The following is a 21895-nucleotide window of genomic DNA, read 5'->3' on the forward strand; positions in this document are numbered from 1 at the left end:
AACTTCATATCTGACTACACAATTACTCCCAGGTCTTTTTCATTTTCTACCTCCTTAAGTGTAATACCACACGGTTGGTATGTTTCTTTGGGGTTACTTCTACCCATATGCAGTACTTTGCATTTTTCAATGTTAAACTTCAGTTGCAACTTCTCAGCCCATCTGCCCAAATTTTCTAGATCCTGTTGCAGTAACACACTACCATTACTGTCATTAACAACCCTGCCAACCTTTGTATCATCTGCAAACTTCGATACTATGATATCAAAATTATTTTTTGCATCCAGTTCCTTTGTAACCACATCATAATAACCAATCAAATTTGTCAGACAAGATTTTCCCTTAACAAACCCATGCTGTGTCTGAATTATTGCTGCAGTCTTGTCTAGATGATCCTGCAATGCATCTTTAACCAGTGACTCCATTATTTTACCTGGAACAGAAGTTAAACTAACTGGTCTGTAATTACTCATGTCACCCTTCGATCCCCCTTTGTGAATTGGGGACACATTTGCACATCTCCAGTCCGTGGGGACCTCCCCTGAGTCCAAGGATGCTCTCATAATTATGGCTAAGGGTTTGCTTACTTCCTTTGCTGCCTCCTTTAATATAACTGGATAGATCCCATCCACCCCAGGTACATTTCTTATGTTTAACTTCAACAATTTCTCCCCCACTTTGTTCTCAGTTATTACAAAATCATTAAGCACCCTGTTACAATTTGATAACCTTGTGGAATTTTCAAACCTTAATAACTCCTCATGTGTGAATGTAGATGCAAAATATTCATTCAGTTTGTTAGCTATCTGAGCAGGATCATCAACAGTAGAACCATCGATATCAAGTGGACCAATCAGATTCATCCCCTGTCTGAGACCATTGTGGTCATTATTAGTAACTGCAAAAGCCTCTGCATCTTGACCAGTTGGGTCTGTTTTCCAAATATACAGACTTGGAGCTGAGAACATTAAAACCACCAAGGAACATCACCTCACTGTTAAGAAAGTGAGACTGGAGGAAGCTGAGTTTCAAAACAAGGAATTGAAAGCATTCTGAATGATTAGTGGAGAACAATAGAGGACAATTGATTATTATTTTTTTTTTTTTTTTTTTTTTTTTTAGAGAATGAATTTCAAGCAAAAAAGGGGAAATTCTAAAATAGCAAGTCTCTAGTGGGGAAAATCAGAGTGCACATATGCACAAGTACCACTTTTAAAGCAATAGGAGAAAGAAAGTGGAGCTTGACAGGTTGTAGGTGGAAAGAGACAATTGATTGGGACAATATATATTTGTAAAATGAATGAGTGAGTGTTTTACAATTCAAAGTGAAAGTAGTAGTAGTAGTGAGGAGGGGGAGATTATGATTTTGGTTACGGCACACACAGCAAAAATATACAGAGCCCCTTGATATAATGTGGTCTTGACAATGCCTTACACATACGCATAAACAGACTTCCTCCAGTCCCTATCTGGCTTTGGACATGTCTTGTATCTTAAATAGGGCAGTTCTTCAACATTAGTTCAACTCTGCTGTGGTACACTTTGATCTTACATAACTGTAAAATGGCTAGAAACGAGTATAGTAATTTATCTAGTGTGCAGTGTTTATCTTGTGTTGTTTAGTTGTTTCTGGCCACTTTACTACCAGGAAGCAGTGATCAAGAATACTGCTTTCCAGTACCTGTCCACAACTACGCACATATTGACTCCTCGTGAGCACGGAAGAAAACATGGAGAAATTAAGAAAAATCCTGTAACTGATAAAAGTGAAGAGAATGCTCAACTCGATGTTTTTTTCAGAATCCTACCTCAAAATAAGTCAGCCATGCACAGAATTGCAATTTCACACCTCTCCCATATTAGAAAGAAGAAATAGTTATAGAAGAATGAAAAGAGAGAAAAAAAGAAAAAGAAAACAAAAAAGACAGCACCACAAATGTGATTAAATAATCCTGCACCCAATCATTCTTTTTCAGTCTGGAATTCATAATCTGGTTCAGTCACTAGCTGTCAGAGAAGCATCATAATTATACACTATCTCATCTGGATGCTTTATAGAGTTTTCACAGAATGGCCACTAGTCTACTGGACAGCCCGGGAAAACTTTTAGAGGTGCAACCTCAAAATGTAATGAATATTGAACCTCGACACGATGTGAGAAAAATTCATTACATTCAAGCCTCCAATGAGCAAAGTGGTGATGCTTATTGATGAGAGTCATCTACAACCTATTATTACCTGGTGACAGAGGGATGGCATCCCTTTTTGTGTGATATGAACACCACACTTCAACACCCACTTAAGTTGGCTCACTCCTGGGCAATCGCCTCCAATATAAAAGTTTCATTGTTCCCGACCTAGCTTCTTGAGTTGTTTTCAGTGTTGCTAATTGTGTCACCAACTTGAAGGCACAAAAAAAAAAAAAAAACTAAAGAATCTTTTTTGTTGCAGAACAACTAAACAACTGAAATTAGATCCACTTGACTCACAATTGGGATCTAAATATCAGTTTCGTTAGTCTCACAGGTAGCAAGCCCTAGACAGTCATATCCGTAATAATGTGTAACAAACCTCAAGAAGGGAATGCTCATGAAAAAAAAAAAAAAAAAAAAATGCTCATGAAAGATATAGCAGCAGCTGTTAGAATTGGACCCATCATGCCATGCATAAAAACACTACTGGCCATTAGTGGTAGTCAGAAGTATTTATAGCATATGTTACGTAACTGATATTAACACATTGGTTTTTTTTTTTTTTTTTTTTAATGGAACCTCCAAACACGAAAGGTATTAGAACCTAGTGGTCAGCAGCGGGAGTGCAGTAGCACATGCTCTTTGAGTAGACCGGGGTTCAAGCCCCTGACTGCTAAATACGGTCAATCGGCCAACCCGCACTACTTGTTGACATTAGACTAATTTCTGTGGATTAAAATTCTCAGAAAATGCCTGAATTCTCTAGCTGTCCTGAATTCTTGAGGCTGTGCCTGAAAATGGAAGTTGAAGGGATAAATAAGGAAGAAAAGTTGGTTCTGTGAGTTTCAAGTTGGACGGTAAATGGATGTTGGCTGGTTTTGAAGAGAGGGGGAATTATAGACCCCAATTCAAAAGAGCAGTGCCCGTGGAAGTATCTATAAAAAAAAATGCAGCAGAAACAGTGTTGATGAGACAGAATGGACAAAAAAAAAAAAAACTTTATTAGAGTCCAGAAAGTTATTTCATCTCCCCATGTTTGATAGTATAAACCAGCGCTATGATACTCAATACGTTCTACATTGATTTCAATATTTGTAAAAGAGAGAAGTTTACCTCAATATGATCCATAGAACACTTCCATATGATATTCTCCATGAAGAGTATCATACTTCCATACGATACTCTCCATGGAGAGTATCACATGGAAGTGTTCTGCATATCATATTGAGGTAAACCCTTATTACAAAAAAAATATACCCATGTGTATTGTGTCTGTAAATTGTGCATACTTTCTGGTAGATTTGCCTGCTTTACTTGACGAAAAACCCTGTGTTCTAGGGAAAGAATCTTTCTATCTACACCTAAGACTGACTAACTCAGCCATGGAGTGAAAAAAGCCAATAAAAGTTCCTTGTGTCATCATCGATGGGATTCAAACCCAGGGCTTTGCCACCCAGTGTGGGGAGGACAGTGACAACACCAATGCTACCTGTAGATTAGACAGAGTGAACATGGTAAACTGATATGTATATATCTATTTGTATCATAATCTTGTCATCGCTGGCACCTAGGCTTATGCTCATCTCCACCTGTGTTCACTGTATACAGAAACAAAAGAAAATTCTCAACCGTATTGGCCTGGCCTGTAAGTGTATCAGGCCTCTCTACCACCAGAAAACAGCCATCAAACAGACCAGCGTTTCCCAAACTGTGTTCCATAAGATGTGACCAAGTGTTCTGTGAAAAATCGTAATTAACAATTAAAAAAATAAAATTAAATTAATAAATTTTGCATATTTCTAGCATACACCACTTTTGTATCATAATATTCAACAAGTTTTTTTTTGTTATTAATATACTGACATAGACTAATAATCAAATAGACTGCGAAACACTTTATTTTGACGGGCTTTGCATAGAAAAGTATACTTACGAAAAAGTAGCAATGTGGTGATCTAGTATGCCATTCGTATGCGATTTAGCCTGGAGTATATGGGTTGAAGGAGAGGAGGAAGATACCTGATATAACTAAACTCACTTCCTTGTATAAATTTTTTTTGATAATTATTAGTATTTCGAAATATTAAAATATGTGACCATGGATTTGTGGTTGAAAAAAGAAACTTTAAAACGGGAAGCAAAGCACTTCTAGTAGTGCAACTGTGGGCAATGAAAACGAACACAAAAGTGACGATGAACAATCACACCTTTTGTTCCCCGAAAATCCGAAGTGAAAAAACAGGAACCAATTAATAAAAGACCAAATCGACAAGTATAATGAATTATTTGAAAATGTGCATCGGTTTTATATGTGCATCATATGTAATAAAATATTAGTAAAAAGGCCACTGTAGCTGAGTGGTCAGGCATGTGGGTGCATAAATACACGTGCGTTGAGTGACCGGGGTTCAAGCCCATGACTGCTAAATACAGTGCTGTTTCTTGTATTCTGTTTGTCTTGTGAACTCTGACCGTTTGGTAGTCTCGGAGTATAAACAAAAAATTTATTTTTTTTTATTTTAAACTTGTGTTTCGTAAGTGTTCCATGAATAATGTGAGATGAAAAGTGTTCCGTGACTAAAAATGTTTGGGAAATGCCGAAATAGACAGATGCAACCTGGCACATGGAGCTGGGCCTGGGTTCAATATCTCAGTCTGTGCAGTTAAACACAATCATCCTGCACCCACCAGTGAAGTGTAAGACTGGTGGGTGTCAGCACTCCTGCTCCCAGGCTGCCCATACCTGGGAGCCTTCAAAAAAAAAAAAAAAAAAAAAAAACCATGAAGACATGCACATACAAATATAACAAAAAAAAAAAGTGGACATACACTTACAAACGTAACAAAAAAAAAAATCAACCCCAACCAAAACAAAGCAACAAAAAAAAAAACTTTTACCCCCATTAACAAAACTACAGTAAGAAGCAGTAACCTTTAGTAGTAACCACCTTAATGCGTAATTGCAAGTTAGTTCAGTGTCTTTGCTTGAACACAACAACACAATATTGTTTGAATCTAAATTTACTAGAAAAGTAAGTACAGTGCACTCCCGCTAATCCGAACCCCGGTAATCCGAACATCCGCCTAATCCAAACACGTTTCGGTCAGCGGAGAGGAAATTTTTTAGTTCGCAAAATATATGTTAAATACGTTAAATTTAAATGGTATTAATGGTACAAAGACATTTAGAATTCCACAAAAAAAATTGTATTTTATTGTAGTACTGTACTAATACAAAATTAATAAATCAGTGTTTGACATGGCCTATTAAAACTACAGATCAATACTTATACACCAAAACAGGAACAAAAGCTATTTTTCAGAAGTAACAAACTCTGTTAATTTCTTTTGACGTAACGATGAAAATCGATTAGAAGATGCTATGTTTTGCCACCGGTTACACTCTCCCACAGCTCAGCAACCCAATATACAACATCTTTTAAGTTCACTTGTTTCATTTTCTCATGTAAAGAAAGTGAATTGGTGTTATCTTCTATCAAGGACCTAAGATATTTCTTTCTGTATGCAGGCTTGATAGACTGTAACACCCCCTGGTCCATGGGCTGTAATAACGGTGTTACATTAGGCGGTAAGAAAGCTGCCTTTATATCCCCTGATGTAAACTCGGAAACGTCTGGGTGGGATGGCACATTGTCTATGAGGAGAATGGCGCGAGGTGGCAAATCATTTTCATTGCTGAAACGTTTCACTGCTGAGAAAATTGATTATGAAACCACTCAATGAAAAGCTGTCCGTTCATCCAAGCTTTTTTTTTGACTTTTGTAATGAACTGGAATATTGTTAATGTTCATATTTTTAAAAGTGCTCTCGGCTTCGCTGATTTAATGATCATCATCAAAGGTAGCTTGTGATTTCCTGAAGCATTACTTCAAGCTATCAACGTCACTCACTCCTTATTCATTTTAAAATCTGGGGTACGTTATTCAGCTAATCAGAAATTATGCTAATCCGAACAGGGCTCGGTCCCAGTTAGTTCGGGCTAGCAGGAGTCCAGTGTACTTTCATTACCATAGTTAAAATCCTCAATTTGAGACATCAAACTTTCTCTTTACACAATACAGTATATAAATTACAGTCATAAGTTTCAGGCAATCCACAAATACACAATGGAGAACTTATTAAATTAAAATAACACAACTTAAAAGTTTAGTGACCAGTAAGGACATATGATGTTTCCATTGCTGAGAAAAACCATTTATTAATATTATTAGAAAAGTAAAAGTGACACTGGGGACAAATTACCCAGTTACCTCCCCAGTGTCACTAGAATCCCACCTTTCTTTCCATTTACATATCAACTGCTATAATATATCCTTCCTGGCCATTGTTAGATTACAAGTAATGTTCATGAACGAGACAGTCACACCTTAATAAAATAACAATATGCCTGATAAACTATAAATCCAATGGTAAATGGCCAGCAAGCACCTGCAGAGCATTGGTTGAAACTGTTCCACATACATCCTCTCTAGCATAAAGCATAGACCTCTGAACTGACAATTTCTGTTTAATTTTTATGATAATTACTCTATGATACCACACAGACGCTCCACAGGTTACAATTGGTAAAAAAATTGCTTTGTAGTATAAATTGAGTAGCCTTCTTTTCAGACAGAGTGTAAGAGATGGGTCATTAACAATTCACCTAACTTGCCCTCTTTTGAATGAAGTCTATAAGCCTGAGAGGGTTATGGGGCACTACCCCAGATGTGAGAACAACATTGTATGGTAGGGCAGAATTGAGATTTGTACAGGAGTGAATAGCTGTTTAGAAGAAAACGCCTAGAAAATCCAGTATTTTTGATGCAGAGGAAGCAATATTTGTGATGTGGTTATGCCAAGACAAAGGTAATCCCAAATAGGAATTTGTAATCTTCTGTGGAAATCTGAGTGTCATCAAAGATAAGATTGGAGCAGAAGGATCGTTTTTGCGAAATATAAGACGACTGAGTTGTAGAAGGATTGAAATTAACTAAGTTATCCTTGACCCTATTGGAGAACTATTTTTAAGATCAGCTTTTAAGGAATTGGTAGTGGATATTCGAGAAGTTGAAACTGTTGTGGCTGGACAAGGGTACTCAAACTAGAAGGTGGAATGCAATGTGCTATCATTAACATACGAGTACAAGAGACAAATAGTGTGAGAAAGAACTGAACCTTGGGGACCACCAGAATTAGTGGAAAAGTTAGTAGATTACCATCACCTGCAGTGAGCAGTTGGAGAACTGGATGCCTAATAACAAAAAAAAAGGTCGACAATCCATAAGATGGGCACTTCTTTAGAAGCCCTTTATATGGAATACAATCCCAAAGCCTTTGAAATGTCAAAAGCAACTGCTTGACTTTCACCAAACTTTTTAATTGAATTTATTCATAAATGGGTAACATAAGCCAAAGTATCACCAGTGGATTGACACTCACATAATCCATATTGGTGATCATTAATCAGATGGAAGGTTTCAAGATAATTTAGGAGTTGGCACTTAATGGAATTCTCCAGTGGTTTAGAAAGAGACTTGAATGGTTTGAGCAAGCTCAGTGCTGATGAGATTCTTCCTCTTGCTCAGATTATGCACCTTAGGGGACATGAATTCAAATTAAGGAAAGAGTTGCAGAATATATGTGCATAAATTTGCCTTTAGCCAGCAGATGGTTAATTGCTGGAACAAACTTCCATCTATCATGGAGGTTGACAGCTTAAATAAATTTAAGGCAGAACTAGACAAACTTTTGGAGAGAATGGATGGGTGAAATAGGAGGGTTTTTTTTTTTTTTTTTTTGGCTGATGCTGTATAAGCTTGCTTTCTTGCATCATATGCTAATGCTAAGAGTAGAAGTAAGTGAAATTGAAGATAAATGGATTGGATTGCCACCATTTTTATAAACTGGCTGAATATGAGCAAATTTCCAAGCAGAAGGAAACAAACCCATGGAACAAGAAAAAGGCAAAACAGAACAAGTGAAAGCTCAAGAACACGGTTTTGAAAAACAAGTGGAGAAATACCATCAGGACATGAAGCTTTCTTGTCATTAAGATTGTTCAAAATTCTTCTGACATTCCAACAGAAGACCATTGGAGGCATTAAGTAAAATGTAATGAGAACAATTGAAGGTGTTTTACCACAATCGTCAATACAAGAGTTAAGAAGAAAAGTAGGATGCTAGTATTTTGGCTTTAGCTGAGGTGGCAATAGACCACAAGAAGCAGAACACTTGTATGAGAAGCAAGTGTTCTGCTCTTAGCATATTCAAAATCTAGTATGGACCAATTAATGACAGATTTACAGTTGTTGCAAGTTTTGCTGTATGAAGAAAATTAACATGGAGATTTTTATGAAATTAAATTACGATATGCAACATTCTTATCTTGAACAGCTTTAGCACATTTATCAGAACCGAATGTTTGGATAAAGGATGAGATTTTAATTTGGAGTGTGAAACAAATGCCATTCCTACAAGAATAATTTCACTGACACGATTTGAGCAAACATATACATCAGAATATTTAAAACAGTAATAAAACCAAGAAAATGAATAGAAATCTTGCAACTCATCCAATTTTGCATTCATGTAATTTCAAACAACAAGAGACTGAGCGTGGCCAAGAGAGAAAGGTTCCAGTGAAGAAGAAATCATCAAGTTGTGATATGAGGTGCATAGAGGACGACTTACCTCGAACTTGTACTTGTTGCTTGTGAGAACAAGATAAAGTGTGATAGGAAGAACAAGTATTGATTGTGTTAGAATTGTCTGGCATTCTGGGAAGTAAATGAACGATCTGTGTGTCAGTAGTAATTACAAAAGCCTCAGCATCATGACGAGTTTAGTCCGTGTGAGTAGAAAATGGAAGCCAGATGCAATATAAGGAATGGTAGTGGCAAATGATGCTAGAAAGCAAGCTTACAAACATTAGCCAAAACAAAACTTCCCATTTCACCTATCCATTCCCTTCAATAGTTTTCTAGTTCTTCCTTGAATTTATTTAAGCTGTACACTTCCACAACAGATGGAAGTTTATTCCAGCAATCTACCACCCATTGGCTAAAGGCAAACTTATGCACATGTGTTGTCCTCGTGGGCAGCACAGTTGGTAGGATCGCCATCCTCCCTCACCGGGTGGAAAAGACCTGAGTTCGAGTCCCCTTGATGAGAGGAGGAATTTTTATGGGCCTTTTCCACAATGTAACCAAGTTAGTTGGTTACGTTGTGGAAAAGGTAACCAGTTAACGTGGTTACATTGTGGAAAAGGCCCATAATGTAACCAAGTTAGTTGGTCTCAGGCGAGAGTGGCATACTTTTCTCTCCTGGAACTCAGGTTTTTCGTCCAGCAAACCGACTTCAGAACACACCCAATTTACACGGAGCAATACGGCCTTAATTGCTGATACTCCTAAAAACCCTACTATAATAACAACTACAATCGCACATCTATTCACTGTCCTTTAATTTTAATTTATACACCATCGTGTGTAGTCTGAGCCAGAGATTTATTGCTAAAAAAAATTGTACCGGAACGCTCGTTCTCCAGAAGACTATATGATAATGCCACATTGACTGTACAGTAACTGAATCAGACTTCAGACTCACATAACCAGTTCTAGTGTTCAGCTCATGGCGAATCAAAATGCGCGTTTGCACGAATCACACTATATCTCATTCATTGGATCTCTTTATGTAACACATTGTACTTTAGTAAGAAACGTTCAAGTTTCATTGCGAAATTTATATTTTTGTTTTTAAATAATTTTTTTAAAAAAATCTATTAATTTTAAAGATTACTATTAATATATTTTTAGTAGCAATGGGTAAAATAGATATTTCTCCCTCCCCTTTGATTATGCCATTGTTTCATAATATGTGTATAAATTTAATGCTTTTCTATTATGACATTTATAAAAAGTACCGGTACATTGTTCTGGCCCGAATACACCACGGGTCTGAGCAAGAGGAAGAATCCCATCAGCATTGAGCTTTCTCAATCCATTCATAGCCTTAAACGCTTCAATCAGATCACCTTGCAAGTGCCTAGTCTTCAGATGCTTTAATTTGCAGAACTGAAGCCTTTCTTGGTAAGAACACTCACTCCTTTGTTCCCCTCATCAATCTCATTGTCCTTTCTCTGTACTTGTTCCATCAGCTCTAGATCCTTCATAAAATGAGGCTTCCAGACCTGTATGCAGTATTGAACGTGTGGCCTGACCATTGCCTTATGAAAAGAAAAAAGTAGGATTGAGGATGTTCTGTTTTGTAAATAGAGCCTGTGGGATTGTTTGGGTAATTGGACTGGTGTGTTAATGTTTTATAGATGCCAACCCCTTGAAGAAAGTGCTGACTGCATTTCTTTGCTTCTTTTTTGCTATCTTTACACTAACGGGTACATATGGTATGTAGGTGGTGGGCTTCTTGCTATTACTTGGTCGAGGTTGGTTCAAGGTCTTGGAGCCGTCCTCTACTGTTTTCTTAATGATGTATAGGGGATGTCCGTTTCTAAGGGGTAATCTGTTATAGCTTCTAGTTCCTTTTGGTTGTTATCTTTATTGCAGATCCGGTAATCTCTTAGGATGAAAGATTTCAATACTCCAACTTTAGTTGAGTGTGGGTGGGATGGTTTATAATATACAATGGTGTGCAAAACTTAAGGACCAACACTATTTCTAAAGGTTACAACCACAAAATCTTTACTTAAGGTTCTCTTTACTGATGAGAGTAGATTCAGTCTCAGCAGCGATTCTGGACTTCAGCTAATCTGGCGAGAGGTCAACACACAGTATCACCCCACAAACATCACTGAAAGGGATCAATATAGCAGTTGAGGTGTTCTTGTCTGGGGAGGCGTTATCTTGAATGGATGTACACAATTTCAGAACTGGAAGGCGGTACTGTAACCAGTGCATGCTCCTGTGCTGAGGCAATTCTTCCCCGTGTGCATCTGTCCCGAGGTGCCATTGGCCCCGAGTTCGTGTTTATGGATGATATTGCCACACCCATCACACTGCAGCTGTTGATATGCTTTTAGAAAGTGAGGAAATTGTTTGTATGGATTGGCCTGCCCGTTCCACCGATCTAAATCCCATTGAACACATATGGGATGCTCTGGGGAGACGTCTAGCGAAATGTTCACCAGCTGAAGACGGTGCTGACGGAGGAATGAACGATGTTACTGCAAGAACTTATCAACAACATTGTTCTAAGTATGGACAGGTGGTGAAAAGCCTGCATCGACATTAGGGGTGGCCATATCTCCTACTGAGGACCACCTCTTCCCTTTGTTCCATCTTTGGCTGTGATGCCTCTGTATCATGGCAGCCAGTGCTATGTTGCCATTTTTGAATAAAGTCCCTCTGTACCGTTTTGTTTCCATTGTTTTGTCAGTGTTGTTTCCTTCATCATTTCTGTACCTCACGAGGTTCCTTTAGTATGCTTTTCCCATATCCAGGCCACTCTTATGAGAAGCTACAGGTAAAAACCTGACTGGTCCTTAAATTTTGCACACCAGTGTAGTATGATCACTGTATCCGTTGGTTTCATGTAAACTTCTATTTGTAACTCTGAGTTTTTTTATGATAAGGGTATCAAGGAAAGGTGTGCTGCCGTTGTCTTCTATTTCAGTTTTGAACTTTATATCTTCTGGCGGTAGCGGTTGAGTGAATTTTAAAATTGAAAGAGAAGACAGCGGCAGCACACCAATTATATAGGTGACAAGAAAAGATATGTAGGTGACAATTATGTCACCTACATATCTTTTCCAGAACTTTGTTTTAGGGGTTGTTTACTCAAGAATTCATTTTCCAAGTGGATCATGAATATTTCTTCCATGAGTGGAAAGAGGGCATGCTTAGGCCTGAGATCTATGAATAGAATGATCCATTGGAGATGAAGTAGGCTTTCTCTGTCAGCAGGTCAATGAGCTGTATTATCTCTGAAACTGGTGATGTGGCTGTCTAGTTCTTTTTGAAGGCATGACTTTTCTTCATCCAGAGGTATTATTATAACACAGACTACTTCAAACAATACCAGTATGTCAATTTCATTTATTTCTACCTCTTTCAATCTGGAAATTAAAAGTCCTGGTTGTTGTTTAAGTGTGCTAGTTCTGCGGTGTCATTTGGGAAAAGAGTTTTATAAGCCATTTTGAGATCTGCCCAGGGTGAAGCTTGCCACAAGTAGGATGCCAAGCATGATATCCTACTTGGCATCCTGTTATTGGGCAATTAATTAGAAACCTCATGTATAAATAAACAGTTGACAGCACCTCTTGCCAAAACGTGCAATCGGAATTGACTCATTCGGCAAGCAGGAGACTGGCAACAGGTAAGAAATTCTGATTAACTTTAATTTCAATGCATTTTATTTATCCTGATAATTATACTACGCAGATTGAATAGAATAGGTAAAAACTAATAATATATAATGTAATATGCATAAACTGTATACCATTATTATCCACTAGTTATATATGTAATATTAATTTTAACATAATAGTGATTTGGGTTATTCTTTTTTCTTTCTGTTCTTAAAAATAGCCTGTGTATGGTCTGAGGATCAAGGTTCCCAAAAAAGTTACCCAAATGAAACATCTGGAGCAAGTGGATGGGTGAAATAAGAAGGGTTTTTTCCTCTTCTTTTTTTTTTTTTTTTTTTGGCTGTTGTTATATAAGCTTGCTTTCTTGCATCATGTGCCTTTACTAATGCTAATGCTAATTTCTCCTAACGAGCGTTATATCTACCAGCATGTCGCATACCCATGATCATGAGCGACGATTTCAACGTTAACTTCAGACTGGAAGAAATTAAACCTTACTTTCTTGCATGTTTTCAATCTGATTCTGAACATTAATCCCTCAATTTCAACTACAAGATTGGGTACCTCAATCGACGCTGCTTTCCAGATACATTACAATCCCAAGTATATGTCTCTTACTTTAGTTATCATAAATCCATTGTAGTATGTCTTCCAGCTGAAATTATGGAAATTTGTGAATGATTAATAAAATATATACAAATAAAAGTATCTAAAAGAAAAGCGAAGGTTAGTAACCTTTACGGAAATGACGTCATTTGTGTCATTTCCATCTAGCATTTGTCAGATTCAAGACGCCAATGACATCATTTCTGCATTGCATTTTCGTGACAAATTGATTTTACTTCAGTCCGAAATTTAGTAGATGCCACCAAAGATGTTGTCACATAAAAAAAAAGTAACTGTCACAAACACAAAACAAACAAATGACAAGGTGAACTATCTATGTCTGAAATGCAGAATATTGTCACAGTAAATCAAAAGTTTCAATGCTTTTTCAATAAGAACTTGTGCAAAATGCTGTCTATTACAAAATTAAACTATTCTGCAGTAGACAATTTCTCTAGAACACAAGATGCCACCTTACTAAGAGTTATGCTGACTGACACATCACATTGATTCTATTTTTTTTTTGTTTGTTTGACAATTAAGAGTGATTTCGAAACTTTAAATAGAAAATTTAAAGAAAACAGTTTTCTTTGGAAGTAAGTTTAGTTTCAGTCATGTGGATGGAATGATTGAAAGACGCAAAAGATTTAAAAATTTCTGAGGTTAATCAACCCATGTATAGTGGATAAACGTTAGTCCAATTTTATTTTCGTTCTTTAGCCGGTTCATGCAACGAAAGAGAATGCATATTATAATTATCATCTCAGCAACAGCTGGAGCAGAATACTACAACAAAACATAACTCAGACTGCTAATGAGGTGTAGCAGAGAAGAATAGAGGGGGCCAGTAATTCTGATTTTGGCATTCCTCAAGCATCATTTATAACTTCAAGGGAACTTCTGTGTTGGGCTGAATTATTCTGTTGCATCCCCCTCCCCAATGTGTAAATTTATAAATGCTATACAGAAAACCAACCATAGTAATATTAGCATAATGATCATAATTTCAGCAAAAGTACAGTAACACTCTTTATCATCACCTTAATTTTCTGCACTCCCCAGTAATGGGTTGCACATTGTGACTTACCATCTATTGCTTGAAGGAAACCATAAAATATAAAACCAGACAGTGAAAACAAGCAAGGGGGGGAGAGAGAAATTGCAAGTAATAATAAAGAAAATCATTAGAAATTAGGAAAAAAAATTATGCACAGATAACCAGAACTTCATAGTACCTTTGTTAAAAACCAAGAAATATACTCGATGAAAACTGATGTAATCCATACATTAATTTTTATGGGAAAAATTGCATAAAATCCATGTTTATTTGATCTACTTTGTACTGCTCAAATTCATTTCTTAGAAATCAGGGCATGCCTGTAGGTATAAGTACAAAAACAAGTGTTTCTTCTGTAGCTATTTTTTTCTATTCATGAGATTTTCCTTGGTTAAGTGTACAGTATTTTGCAACTTGAATTCAGTAATTCAAATACAATTTTTACTTAATATGAGTATTCCAGAGCATTACATAAGCACTAGGCTAAGCACAAACGGGAAATTAACACAATATACCAATCTGTTGTTAAACAATAATTTTATATAATAAATACACTGTTTAACAAATGAAATAAGTTATTTTAATAATAATTATAATAATATACAATAATAGAATATATTGTGTTCATCTCCTATGCATGCTTATTCATACTTAATAATTCTGAATATTCAAATACATTTTTCTTCTTATTATGCTATGAATTAGTAATTTCCAAGTACTATTTTGTAACTAGAAAAACTGTAAAATAAAAATAATGGGTTAACTTGACACAGTGCTGAAACACGGGTCTCTTATAAAAAAAAGAGATACTTTTCAGTAAACACAGATTACAATTTTAATCATTTAAATATTCTAAGTCCAGAATATTATCTATGGGATAACTGTTCATGATAAGGAATTTTGCATGAATAGAGGCTTTATATTTCATATAAACTTAAGCCCATCTTCCTTTACCATTCCAGTGTAGGGAGATTCTTCAGAATATAATAACCACTAGAAAATCTTCAAAAGGAACCTGCAGCTTGTACATACATTTCACATCCTAACAAGCAGCATAAAATTATGCAATAACAATCATGATTTACTATAATACATAAAGATAAATCATCAGCCAATTTGGAAAATCACATAGAAGCACTTTAAATAAAGTACTCTCTCTGTCTCATATATAAATGTAAATGAAGATATCTTCGAAGATAATCATATTTCTAGTTCCATCAGATTTACTAAAAATAAATAAATAAAAAAAAAAGTTTTATATTATAAATGTAAAAAATTAAGGTATTATTTCAAGTGAAAATTATATAAATAAATATATATATATATATATATCAAATTTATAATTCTGCAATTTTTTTTTATTTCATTGCCAATATATGAGGTAAATACAAGGGGATTTTGATAAGTTTCCGGCCTCAGAAAGTAAACATGGCGCCAGTGGCAAATGAATGTCATTTTATTCAACATAGTTCCCTTCCAGGTTGATACACTTGGCGTAGTGTTTCTGCAGCAATTCTATTCCATGGTAATAGAAGTCGTTGTCCGCAAACCACCCCTCTACTGCTGATATAACGTCTCTTGTGTCCCTAAATGTATTACCTTTGAGGTGCATTTTGAGGTTGGGGAACAGATAATAGTCCGAGGGGGCAAGGTCTGGGGAATAAGAGGGATTTTCAATGATTTCATACTGCAAGTCATGAATTTTCTACATTGCAATTCTGGCCTTGTGACAGGGAGCGTTGTCTTGGAGACAAAGGATGCGTTTTGACAACTTTCCCCACCTCTTTTCCTTCAAAGCGCCTTGCAATTTGTCCAAAATGACCGCATAACGTTCAGCATTCAAGGTGGTGCCTTTTACCAGGTATTCGCTGAGTATTATCCTCCCACAATCCCAAAATATCACACCCATCACTTTCCCTGCAGATTTCAGTCTGTGAAATTTTTTGGATCGCAGTGATTCATCATGGCACCACTGCATGGATTGATTTTTGGTCTCAGGATCATACACATACAATGGTGTTTCATCAACTCTCACTATTCATTGAATAACATTGCTTGCACTTCTTGAAAAATGGTCCAAAAGTGCCTTCGCACAGTCCCCTCTTTTCCTCCTGTCATCAGCTGTCAAGAGTTTGGGAACCCACTCAGCAGACGGTTTTCTCATATACAATTCTTCACTTTTGCTGTTCCCACAATGCTACACGTTGCAGACCCATCCTCCTGTCTGCAAGGATCAGGTCATGGACATTATCGACAATTTGCACAGTCACTACGGTCCTGGGTCTTCCTGGTCTTTCCTCATCTTCTGTGCTTGTTCTCCCCCTCCTGAAATCCGCCACCCACAATTTCACTGTGCTGTAAGAAGGGCACTCCTTGGCCATTGTTTGTTTCAATTTGTCATAAATTTCTTTGGCTCACATTTTCTTGGAGAAGAGGTACTTGATGACTGCTCTCTTCTCAACTTTGGAAAAACTCACACTTTGTGTCACCATGGTCACTTCCTGTAAAAAAAATTGCTATCAGGAAATGAATGAAATTTTGTACATGTTATGAGACATTGGGTAACAACATACTAAGAGGATTTTCATCTATTCAAATTTTTTCCTTGTCACGCTGGAAACTTATCAAAACCCCCTCGTATAAGCCCATCCTGACTGTCTGTCCCTGTGTCATGCCTATAAATACATGTTTTATTTCTCCAGCATTCTCTACATGTAGTGAACTGCAGTTTGACACGCTTGCGTTAAAATATACTTGATAGTAAAAATATCCTGAAAGACTTTTTTTACAGTTGTTTTTATCTTTATATTCTAACAATATGAAATAGAGGCATTTGTTAACTGTGTAAGTATGAATCAGAGCTATAATACTCAATACATTCTACGTTTTGAGTATTACAGCTCCAAACAACATTGATAATAATATTTGTAAAATAATAAGAGGAGTTTACCTCAATATAGTACGTAGAACACTTCTGTATGATACCCTCCAGAAATTAAAACGAAAAAAATCGACAACTTACCAGTACATTAGAGTAAAATATAAATAATTAAATAAACAATTTAACACAATTCAAATCAATTTAAAACAATTAAAAATCAAATTAACGCCTGAAATTTCAGGCATAAAACAACTAACACTGGTGACATCGCGTAATATTGTTAAGCTTGCCTTAAAATCTCAATATTTGAGGAAGGAAAATCGTTTTGAATATTTTCATTAGATTCTTTTAATTGCGTTAATTTGATTTTTAATTGTTTTAAATTGATTTGAATTGTGTTAAATTTTTGGTTTTTTAATTATTTAATTATTTATATTTTACTCTAATGTACCGGTAAGTTGTCGATTTTTTCGTTTTAATTTCTGGAGGGTATCATACGGAAGTGTTCTACGTACTATATTGAGGTAAACTCCTCTTATTATATTACAAATACTGTATATGTGTATTTCCACCTCTTAATTGAGAGTTGTGAAAAGAAAGTTTGCACTGCACAATTACTGAAATGCAAACATTCAATTCTATCTGTATGGTAACAGGTAAGGCAAAACCTTGTATACTCTACTTGAAGTCTACTCATCAGTTTTGTTGTAGCTCTTAATGAAAGCTTTAATCTTCTTGATGACATAAAAATCCTAGTGTCTGCAAGGTTTAACTGGAGCAGCTGAGTATATATGTCATGTAGTTACATATGAATGTGTGACTATGTTGTTTTTTTTTTTGGATAGGATTCATATCAAATTTTGATTTTTTTTTAATCCTTTTTGGAAGAAAAAAAAAAAACGAAGAGATTTTAATTTCTTAAAAATTAATTCTTAAATGACAAATTCTGGAGTTCCACAACTTTCAAGAGAAGCCAGGTTAATGGAGGTAGAAGGATATTTTCACACATACTTATCTTGGGTGGAATGGGGGGGGGAAGAAAACCTATGGAGGAACTTTCCAGTACCCCAAATTATTGAATCAAATATGCAAAATGTTTGCCCAGCCTTAACTACTGCTGATTAACTCAGCATAATCTTTTAACTCTTTTCAGATATGACTTATTAATCACTCTTGCCCTTTCAACAGTAACATTACTTCTATACCAAGACGTCATCCATTTTTTAAAAAAAAAAATAAGCAAAATTTGAATGAAATGAGAAATGCCTTTGAAACTGTGACATACCATTAGTTGTCTAATTCCTAAGTAGCCCTTTTTTCAAACAGAAGTGTAATGTTACTTATTTATAATCAGGTGCTTCCCATTCCCTAGCCTGCCATTTCAGCACTTATTTATACCTCAATGGTGAGAAGCAAGGCACCCCAATGATGCAGTTCATAACAATCCAAACTACTTATCTTTCACTCACAAAAATGATAGAAGCCAAAATGAGTGAGAACAAAATTTTCAGGTTTGAGCTATTAATTGCTCTTGGTCTGCCCGCCAAGAGAATCAACGTGACAAACAAGTAAATTATATTTCTCTATTATAGAAGTGCTACTTTATTCATAGCACATCGCTGGACTTGCTTTGGAAGCCTCACGACTTAAGAGATAATACCTTTGAAAATAATTTTCAGTTTTTTCACTCATATTTTGCTTGTTCTATAAAAATTGGATGCAAGTGCTATTACAGAAATCTTCAAATGAACATCTTATATTTAATAATAATGATAAATGTAGATTTAAATATAATAATAAAGGTTTTACAAATCTAATACTGTGAAAAATCCAATCTTTTTTAAAGCATTCTCAAGAACTCCCATGGTGGGAGGAATAATTTAATCCTCCCCCTCCTTTTTAAGATAATTATGGTACCAGCATTTATGAATATTTCTCATCTGATTTTGTTTTCTTGTCCAATAATACTCTTATTTGTAATAAAAATATCATTTTTATAATGGCGGTAATTATTTAAAAAGAGAAAAAAAAAAACTTTTGGACATACTGAAATTTAACCAGCAATATGTGAACCAATGTTTCAGCTGATGATCGTGATGAACTCAGAATGTGAAAAATTCTCAAGTTATACATTACATTTATTCAACCTCCATTTATAAATGTTCCCTGAGCTCATTCAAGTTAGGGACTTGGTTACAATCTAATCTAACAAATATAACCTTCACACTTAAAACTTCTTACCCTCATACTACATATAAAAAAGAAAAAAAAAACAAAACAACATTTATTACACACAGGTTGTACAATCTCTATCATAAATAAACTTAGTGGCCATGGGAATAAAAATCTAAGTTTCCAACAGAAAGATAAACCACTTACATAGCAAGCTGATTACATGAGCCAACATGATTTTTACCTCCACTGATATATCTGCTGTTTTCAGTCAATTTTAATGCAAATATTTTGAAAATAATTCTTAAAATCCAACATTACATCACAATTTCTACATACACAGGTTTTTGTGTTTACCCATAATAAGTATATCTTGCTACAATTTAGTGAAGTAGGTGTGACACTGATCTGTTGTGAATCCTGCAGATGATAACGTTTGTTCGTACTTATAGATGGCTGTAATGTTGGGGACAGTTAACACATTCAACCTTGTCTGTCTACCTCCCAGTGACAAAAAAGACAGTTGTAGTGCGAGTAAATGTATAGTTTATCTGAATATCTAGTGCATATTGTTTGTTTCTTCTGTTTTGCTTAGCATTGTATAATTAAAATGTTTAAGCAGAAGTAAAGGAAGTGTCTGAAACATCTTGACAGTTTCTGCTACGTGTGTGTGTGAAAACAAAATGAAAACAAAAAGTATTTACAACAAAGGAAGAAAATCTACAGTTATTACCAAATGTGCATATTCTTTGTACTTTGGTTGCAAGATCAAAAGTTGGACTATATTACCTACATCACAAATCTATGGATGTGGCTAACTGAGAAAATTAGGAGTATATCTTTTGCTGTTCCCATGGTGTGGTGAGAACTGCACAACCACATTGAAAATTGCTATTTCTGCATAGCAAAAATATAAGGGATGTCCAGAAATTAGAAAAGCATAGCATCAAATATCCTAACATGTCATCTGCAATAAAGCCTATTCTACATAACAAAGACATACTGATACTAGATCCCCCAAAATCATAGGATAAAGGAAGCAGTATTGGTATTGGTATGGTTATTTCTGGCGCAAGGGCTACTTAGGCCATATTGCGCCTATAAACGAGGTGAGGATTTCACGGTGTCTGTAAAAAACAGTTAGAGACAATTATACAGATTTATGCGTTTTAAGAAGCGGAAAAATTCCGGGAGATTTGCATCATTACCTATGAACTGTTGGAGTGTCAAAGGTTGTTGGAGATTACTGTATGAAGCTTTTCGGGCATCAGTGTATAAGGTACATTCAACGAGTATGTGCTTTATTGTGAGAACGGAGTTGCAGTGCATACACTGCGGAGGATCATTCCCTGTAAGAAGAAAAATATGGGTGAGCTGACTGTGCCCGATCCGGGCTCTGGCCAGGATGACTTCTTCTTTTCTGTTTACAGAAAAACTGGAAACCCATAACTGTGGTTCAGGTTTTATTTCACGGAGCTTGTTATTCAGTTGAGATTGCCATAGAAGTGTCCATTGTTCTTTGCATGTATTTCTTATATGGGATCTGTAGTCCATATATGGAACATAGTAACCTGGTGATGCTATGTTGGATGAATGTTTGGCTGCATAGTCTGCTTTTTCATTCCCTGATATCCCAGTGTGACTTGGGATCCAGCAAAAGATGACAACTTGTTGGTGATCATCGATATGCATTAGTTGAGATTTTATAGATTTTATTAAGGGATGTGTTGTTGAGGAGGAATTTTGCAAGGCCAAGATTGAACTCTGTGAGTCACTATATATTACACTTTTTTGGATGGACAGGTGGAGAATGTTTTCTAAGGCAAGCTTGATAGCATATAATTCAGCTGTATAACTGCCGCAGTCGATGGGAAGTGAAACAGAGATAGTGTTAAAGGGAAAGACAGCTGCAGCACCGACTTTACTACCAGACTTTGATCCATCAGTGTATACTTGCGTAAAATTTTGGTAATTTTGTGTGTGAGCGGCATGCAGTTGCTGTATATTGGTATTTGCAAGCGAATGTTTTCCCCAGTTTAAGAAATAGCTGTCACAGGATGCTTTAATATAGGACCATGGAGGATCTGAACTGTTCAGATCATGAAGGATTTTGTCCAGATGTATATTCCAATTTTGTGATAGTTCCTGTAATCTGATGCCAGCAGGTCGAACTGCTCTAGGTTTATTTCTGTAGTACATTGAGAACTGTGGGTTGTTAAGTATTGGCCAATTGGGGTGAGAAGGCAGACTTTGAATTGCATAGTTCAGAAGTAACATCTTTCTCCTGAGGCTGAGCGGAGGTTCATGGGCTTCGACATAAAGACTTTGCACTGGCGATGTTCTATACGCGCCTACAGCAATTCTGAGGGCAGAATGTTGAATGGGGGCAAGACGTGCTAGCACGCTTTCCCTAGCAGAATCATACACCGGGGCGCCATAATCAAGGCGAGATCTGATCAGGGCTCTGTACAAGTGAAGTAAGGTGTACCGATCTGCACCCCATGATGTAGAAGAGATAATTCTTAATAAATTAATTTTTTTCTGGCAAGCAGTCCTTAGATGTGTGATATATTCTAAGAAGTTCAATTTATTATCAAAAATTAAACCAAGGAGACGAATGTTATTCACCACTGTGATGGGATGATTTGTTAGTTGTATCTCTG

The 21895-nt window shown here is 36.1% G+C and overlaps 1 protein-coding gene across 1 annotated transcript in view; it reads right to left on the reverse strand.

Annotated features, from left to right (window-relative positions):
* Positions 1-14954: 14954 nt before the first annotated feature.
* The window catches only part of LOC150089183 (steroid receptor RNA activator 1-like), a 38531-nt gene continuing 31590 nt past the window's right edge, over positions 14955-21895 (reverse strand). Inside the window, exon 7 of the mRNA XM_090390362.1 lies at positions 14955-15405. The gene's annotated coding sequence lies outside the window, so the exon portion shown is untranslated. The remainder of the gene's footprint in view (positions 15406-21895) is intronic.

This window comes from Mastigoproctus giganteus, chromosome 2 (assembly GCF_048544385.1).
Source record: "Mastigoproctus giganteus isolate SK-2022 chromosome 2, ASM4854438v1, whole genome shotgun sequence".
Lineage (NCBI taxonomy): Eukaryota > Metazoa > Arthropoda > Arachnida > Uropygi > Thelyphonidae > Mastigoproctus > Mastigoproctus giganteus.